Consider the following 6,762-nt stretch of genomic DNA (forward strand, 5'->3'; position numbering starts at 1 on the left):
AAAGTGGGTGCTTCCAACTTTCCCCCCCCCAGTCTGCCCTCCCTTCCATCATGCCCCTCTCATCTCCTTCCCCCCTACTCTCCTGTAGGATAAGATATTTAGTGTGTATGTAGTTCCCTCCCTAAGCCAAATTCAATGAGAATAAGGTTGACCCGTTCCCTTTTGCCTTCCTATTCTTCCCATCCATTGTAACCATTTCCCCTTGCCTCTTCTATATGAGATAGTTTACCCAATTTGGTCTCTACCCATTTCCTCTCATTATATTCCTCTCTCACCTCTTAATTTCACCTTTTAAGTATCATCCCTTTCTATTAAATTGGTCCTGTGCCTCTGTCTATGTATACCTGTATACATATATATACCCACTCACATATGAATTCATATGCCCATATACCATCCTATAGAGACATATATATGTATGTATACATAAACACACACATATACACACATACACTCACATACATACATACATTTATATTCCATTCAATTATTCCCATATTGAGAAAAGTTTCATAAGTTACAATTATCATTTTTCCAGGTAGGAATGTAAATAGTTCAAGTTTGATAAGTTCCTTATGATCTCTTTTTGCTGTTTACCTTCACATACTTCTATTGTTTCTTATATCTGAATGTCAAATTTTCTATTCAACTGTTTTTTTCATCAAGATTGCTTGAAAGTCCTCTATTCCACTGAATGACCATATTTTCCCCTGAAACATGATACTCAATTTTGCTGGCTAGGTGACTCTTGGTCTTAATCCCAGCTCCTTTTGACTTTGGAATATCATATTACAAGCCCCCCAATCCCTCAGTGTTGAAGCTGCCAGATCTTGTGTTATCCTGATTATGTTTCCACAATATTCACATTGTTTCTTCCTGGCTGCTTGTAATATTTTCTCCTTGATCTGGGAACTCAGAAACCTGGCTATAATATTCCTAGGAATTTTCTTCTTGGAATCTTTTTAAGGAGGTGATTGGTGGTTTCTCTCAACCTCTCTTTTGCCCTCTGGTTCTAAAATATCAAGGCAATTTTCTTCGAGAATTTCTTGAAGCATTGTTTTAGGTTCTTTTTTTGATCATGGCTTTCAGGTAGTCCAATAATTTTTAAAATATCTTTCCTGGATCTATTTTCCACATCAGTGGTTTTCCCAAGGTGATATTTCACATTGCCTTCTTTTTTTTAAATTTATTTGGATCTGTTAAATAGTATCTTGATTTCTCATAAAGTCACTAGCTTACATTTGTTCCAGTTTAATTCTTAAGGAAAGATGCTCTTCAGTGATCTTTGATATTATTTTTCCATCTGTCATATTTGGCTTTTTAAGGCATTCTTCTCCTCATTGCCTTTTTGAGCCTCTTTTGCCATTTGAGTTAGTCTATTTTTTAAGCTCTTATTTTCTTCAGTCAGGTTGTTGACTCTAATTTCATAATTTTCTTGCATCGTTCTCATTTCTCTTCCCAATTTTTCCTCCACTTCTCTTATTTGTTTTTCAAAATACTTCTTAAGGTCCTCTATGGCCTATAACCAGCTCGTATTTTTCTTGGAAGCTTTGGTGCAGGGCTTCTGACGTTGCTGTCTTCCTCCTGTTCCATGATTTGATCCTTTTTGTCCCCAAAATAGTAGTCCAATGTTGGATTGTTCTGTTTGCTTTGCTTCCTTTGCCTGCTCATGCTGCCACTCAATTACTTGATTTTGAACTTTTTGCCACAGTAGGACTCTGCTACCACAAAGAGGAGGTTCTTCCCAATCACTTGGGTTTTCTCAGCTGCCAAAGGTATTAGTTGGGTGCCCTGTATGAAGCCTCCACATGCTCTAGCAAACTGGTCACACACCCCATGACCTTAACCTTATACCACAATCCATATCCAAGCTGGTTAAAGCAAGGTCAATTATCCCTCAGATTTGTTGCTTGGTCACCCTACAATCTGCAGGCCAGAAACTGAAGCTGCCATGTGTTGGTAGCCACACAGCTGCTGCACCTCAGCAGTTTCTCCCTCTAGGGGTAAAGTCCAGACTGTACTCCCAAAGTACCAGATCCCAAAGTCCAGACTGCACTGACCTCTCCACTTTCTCCTTAGCATCTATGTGTTGATAATTCAGAAACCCACCACAGGTGCTGGTGATCAGAAGTCCCTCCAGCTGGGAACTGGTCAGGCCACTCTGAGGCTAAAACCTTACAGCTGGGGTGGGACTGGGATCAGCTCTCAACATGTTGTGCTGGCTGCTTCCTGCTGGCTTGTCCTCAGTGGCAGGTAAGCTTCTCTGTGTCACTTTGTGGGTTTTGTAGATCCAAAGTTTGTTCAGAGTCATGTTTTACATGAATTGGAGCTGTGTGGAAGTCATGATTCTACTCTGCCATGTTGACCAAAATGAGTCTTTTTGGAGAAGATTTAGATAGGGGACAATATATGTCATATTACTTAAAGACTTGTCATGGAGAATAGGGGTTAGACTTGTTCTTCTTACCCCTTAAGGTTAAAAGTAGGGTCAATGAGTAGATATTATTTAAAGACATGTTCAGGAATACGAAGGAAATCTTTAAAAATATTACATCTGACAAGATGGGGTTTCCTCTTAGAGAAGTGTTCAACAAAGGCTGGATGACTATTTAGTGGTTATATTACAGAGGACATTCATCTTTAAGTATGAGTTAAATTTTGGGAGTTTTTCTAGCTCTGAGGTTCTATAATTCCATAAATCTATATGCTATTGCTGCTGTTATGGTGTTTACAAGTTATTTGCACACATGTGTAGTCATGTAAGAAGATACAGATGTGTCTACATGTAACTCAATATATGGGATCTGGTAACATCACTAAGAAAATTGGATTGAGAATACAGTTTGCAACAAAGCATTCATATTTATGTGCTATGGAGAAAAAAAATTTAAATGCTGAAGAAAGGGAAGACCTAATAGCTAAAATGTTTGAATGCATTTTGAAGATTCCATTACAAATAACCCTTCTTAATTCTATTCATCAAAATTATAAGATTCTTGGAAAGACCCAATTCCAAGTCTCATTTAACTATCTAATAATTAAATTCTGATCATAATAACATAAATGATTAGTGAATTATGGTTGTAAGTGACAAACATCAGCATTATATCCACACCTTTCTCCATCAAATGAATTTGCAACTGTAAATAGATTGCTTGGGGATGTGGTGGAAATGGACTTGGTCACAAATATTTGAATGACACCCAGAAGAACTTGGGGCAAGGCCAAATGTAAGTTCTTCCATTTACTAAAAATGACATGTCCGAGTTGTTGTTGTTGTTGTTGTTGTTTTCCCAAAGGGTAATTTCTTTCCCAATGCCTAATGTACTTGAAACTTCAAATTCCAGCCCTCAAAATGTTAAATTGCTCAGTATAACTCTAAATATTTTTACTTGAAATATACTCTCGATTGCCAGTGAGGATAGAATGTTTGTTTATTGGTGATGAAATAAACTCAAAGTTGTTTTTCAGTCCTCCTGCCATCATTGGTGTTAAGCTCCTCATTCAATAAGAATAAAATTTGGGTTCTTTGTACAAAGTAGATACCAACTGAAGATAGACAGCTAGGTGGCACAATGGGTAGGGCACTAGGCCTGGAATCAGGAAGATCTGAGGCAAATCGAGCCTCAGAAATGTATTAACTATGTTACCTTAAACAAATCATTTCAGATTCTCTTTTTCTCAATATCCTCAACTGTAAAATGGCAACAATGGTACCTGCCTCTCAGGATTGTTGTGAAGATGAAATGAGATAATACTTGTAAATCACTTAGTGTGATACCTTGTATATGGCAAATGCTATTTTAATATTAGTTTGTTATAACTGTTATTATTAAGTGTCATAGTAACAATTTCATATCGGGTAATATATTGCAATTAACAATAACATAATTATTATAATTATATTATCATGATATTTATTTTAAGTGAATGATACATAGTGAGAGCAATGAACAAACTTGGGCTTGACATGGGAAGATGGCATATGTTCTCAGTACTACTGACTATTTAGAGTCCTCTGAAATCCTTTAAAAATAACCTGCTATAACAACAAAAATTAACTTAAAAAACTTTGTGGATAAAAAAGTGGGGAAAATTGACATCATAAACACTAACAAGAGAAGATCAAGTTCAGGTCTCTTTGCTCCTAGACCAAGATCATAAAACAATTTTTTTTTGCTTTTTGGAGGGGGGAAGGCTGGGCAATTGGGGTTAAGTGACTTGCCCAAGGTCACACAGCTAGTAAGTGTTAAGTTCTGAGGCCAAATTTGAACTCAGGTCCCCCTGACTCCAAGGTCAGTGCTCTATTCACTGCACCACCTAGCCACCCTCTCTAGAATAATTTTACATGTAACTATATATAGTCTATCACAATGTTGATCTTCAGTTTACCTACTATATTTAACTACCCCCAAAAATACTTCAAGTTCAAAGCACTTGGTAGGTCATCACCCTTCCTCCCAACTATAAGACAGATAATTCCTTTAAGCATAATGTAGTTTGCCTGAAAATCATCACACACACAGAGCTTAGATCACTTTTGAGTTATTATACTAAAAAGAAATACATATATGTATGTATATATACACACACACACAAACATACTTTGTGCATGCTTTGTCTTTTCTCCTCTACTTTTTCCAAAGACATCCTTTATATCATTTATCAGGTCTACATCATCACTGGAAATATATTTCATTTTATTTTTATTAAAATTCTGGAGAGAAATAGACCTAAGAGTTGAAATACTTGACTATGTTTTGAAGATTTCTGCATTCCAAAATGATCCCTTATTTATTCCAAACACATCAGAATGTTACAAAATGCATCTCTCCATTGACTTTGGTTTATCATAACTTTTAATTCTATGGAGATTATGGTGTGCCAAGTTTCATCCATAAGGAAGCCATGTGAAAATTTTGTGTTAAAAAAGACAGTTCTGATTGGCTCCATGGGCCTCCTGACACTCTGCCCTCTCATCCCCAAAACTGTGTGTGAGGAGCCAGGCATAATGAACACAGTATGACTACAGCAACAAGAAGTTCTGTCTATACAGCAGAATTTTCAGGCTTGTAAGGAGGAGGCATGCAGCACTAGGGCTGATGAAAAATACCATCAAAGAAAAGCAGTACATTTTTAATGAAGTCACAATGTTGTTCCAGAAAGACAAAAAACTTATGAATTCAGAACTAATTAAACAACATATAACACAGCAAGAATTGAAAGAGGATTGCATTATCAGATCCCATATCCAAGGCCAATTCACCTTCCTCCAAAGACCCTCACTCTATCAAGTTATAAACTCAGGAGAATCTAAGAAAACTTCCCAAACCATTATATCTCAGTCCTCACAATGAAGTTTCTCAATCCAAGAAATAGTTTCTCTGTAAGAACTGCGAGCCAAGCAAGGTCTGAGCACAAACTAGATGATAAATCTTTTCTCCTTGACTTTAGTCCTATCAGAGAAAGGAAAGAAAAAGAATTTAATCCTTATTATAATTTCTCTTAAACATCCAAAGATTTGGGTCCTTAATCTTATAACACTAGTTTATATGTCCTTGCATTTATCAATACCAGTGTGTTGCTACTAGATAGGAATATACTACTTCCCAAAGCTCATTTCTAATCATGATCTTAGTACCATCTTAGATGAAAATCTGAACATAGCAAGAATTGGATTGAAATTTTAATTTTAATTTTTTTTTTGTTGAAATAATGTAGCTGTATACAGAGAAAGCTACAGAGTAGAGGAAGGGCAGTATCGGTTAGTGTCTTCTCTTGGAAGATCTTAAAGATACTATGACCATCAGATACTAAACTCACATATGTAAATATCTCTGGCTCTATTTTATTTTGTGTTTAAGTTATGGATATATTTAAAATAAGACTTTTTTATATTTTAGTAGTTCTATTGATATTCTTTTTTGAATGTTGTGACTCAAAGATGTACTTTTTTATTAATATTCAAGTAGGCTTTCTCTTTTGCCACGCTAGCAGAGCTCATCCAATATAATATAGACCCATCACAGCCTTAACTGTTAGTGCAAGATGTTATAATATCTCAGAAAAATTTTGGTGAAGAGGGAAATATCCTAAATCTTCAGAAACTAATGTAGTGTATTTAATTCTGTTCATTAAATGTGTACAATGTACAAACAAATTCCAAAACATGTTACTTATAATTCAAACCTCAAAGCCTCACTGCAAACTCATACTACAATAGGTAAAAGTAATCATTATTTCTAATTGACAACAAAAAGGGGAATCTCACATGCAGAAGAATTGCTATCTAAATTAAAAGGCTAGGTTGATTTTAAAATTATGTACAAATAGGAAATGGAAAATCTAGATCAAAAGGAAAAAGGACTATGTCTTTGTGATAAGCCAAGAGAAATTCTACTGAGAGCCACTATACATCAGTGTTTTCTTTTGTGTTAAAAGATTATTACAATCTTCAATAAAAATTGTTCATAAAAAGACAGGTCTTAGGATTGGAGAACACTTTTCGATCTTTAATAAAACTTCATAGATTTCAAGATATACCATATCCTATTTTCTCCCCTCACTCTATTCAATTCAGGGCTCATAACTGAAATGGAAATTTGTAATTTCATTCATATACATGTCCATGTATATGTGCATGTATATATACACATATGCTTATGTGTACATATATGTGTGCATGAATGTACATTGTATATATCTATACATGTGTGCATTCGCATATACATACTATGTATATATATCTATCTATCACAAATA

General features: G+C 35.4%; 1 pseudogene; it reads left to right on the plus strand.

Annotated features, from left to right (window-relative positions):
• Window positions 1-4,745: 4,745 nt before the first annotated feature.
• LOC138152177 (LYR motif-containing protein 1 pseudogene) lies at window positions 4,746-5,379 on the plus strand (annotated as a pseudogene).
• Window positions 5,380-6,762: the final 1,383 nt, after the last annotated feature.

The sequence above is a fragment of the Petaurus breviceps genome, unplaced genomic scaffold, assembly GCF_028583685.1.
Source record: "Petaurus breviceps papuanus isolate PSGF00001 unplaced genomic scaffold, PetGlider_PUasm1.0 90919, whole genome shotgun sequence".
NCBI classification, from domain to species: Eukaryota; Metazoa; Chordata; class Mammalia; order Diprotodontia; family Petauridae; genus Petaurus; species Petaurus breviceps.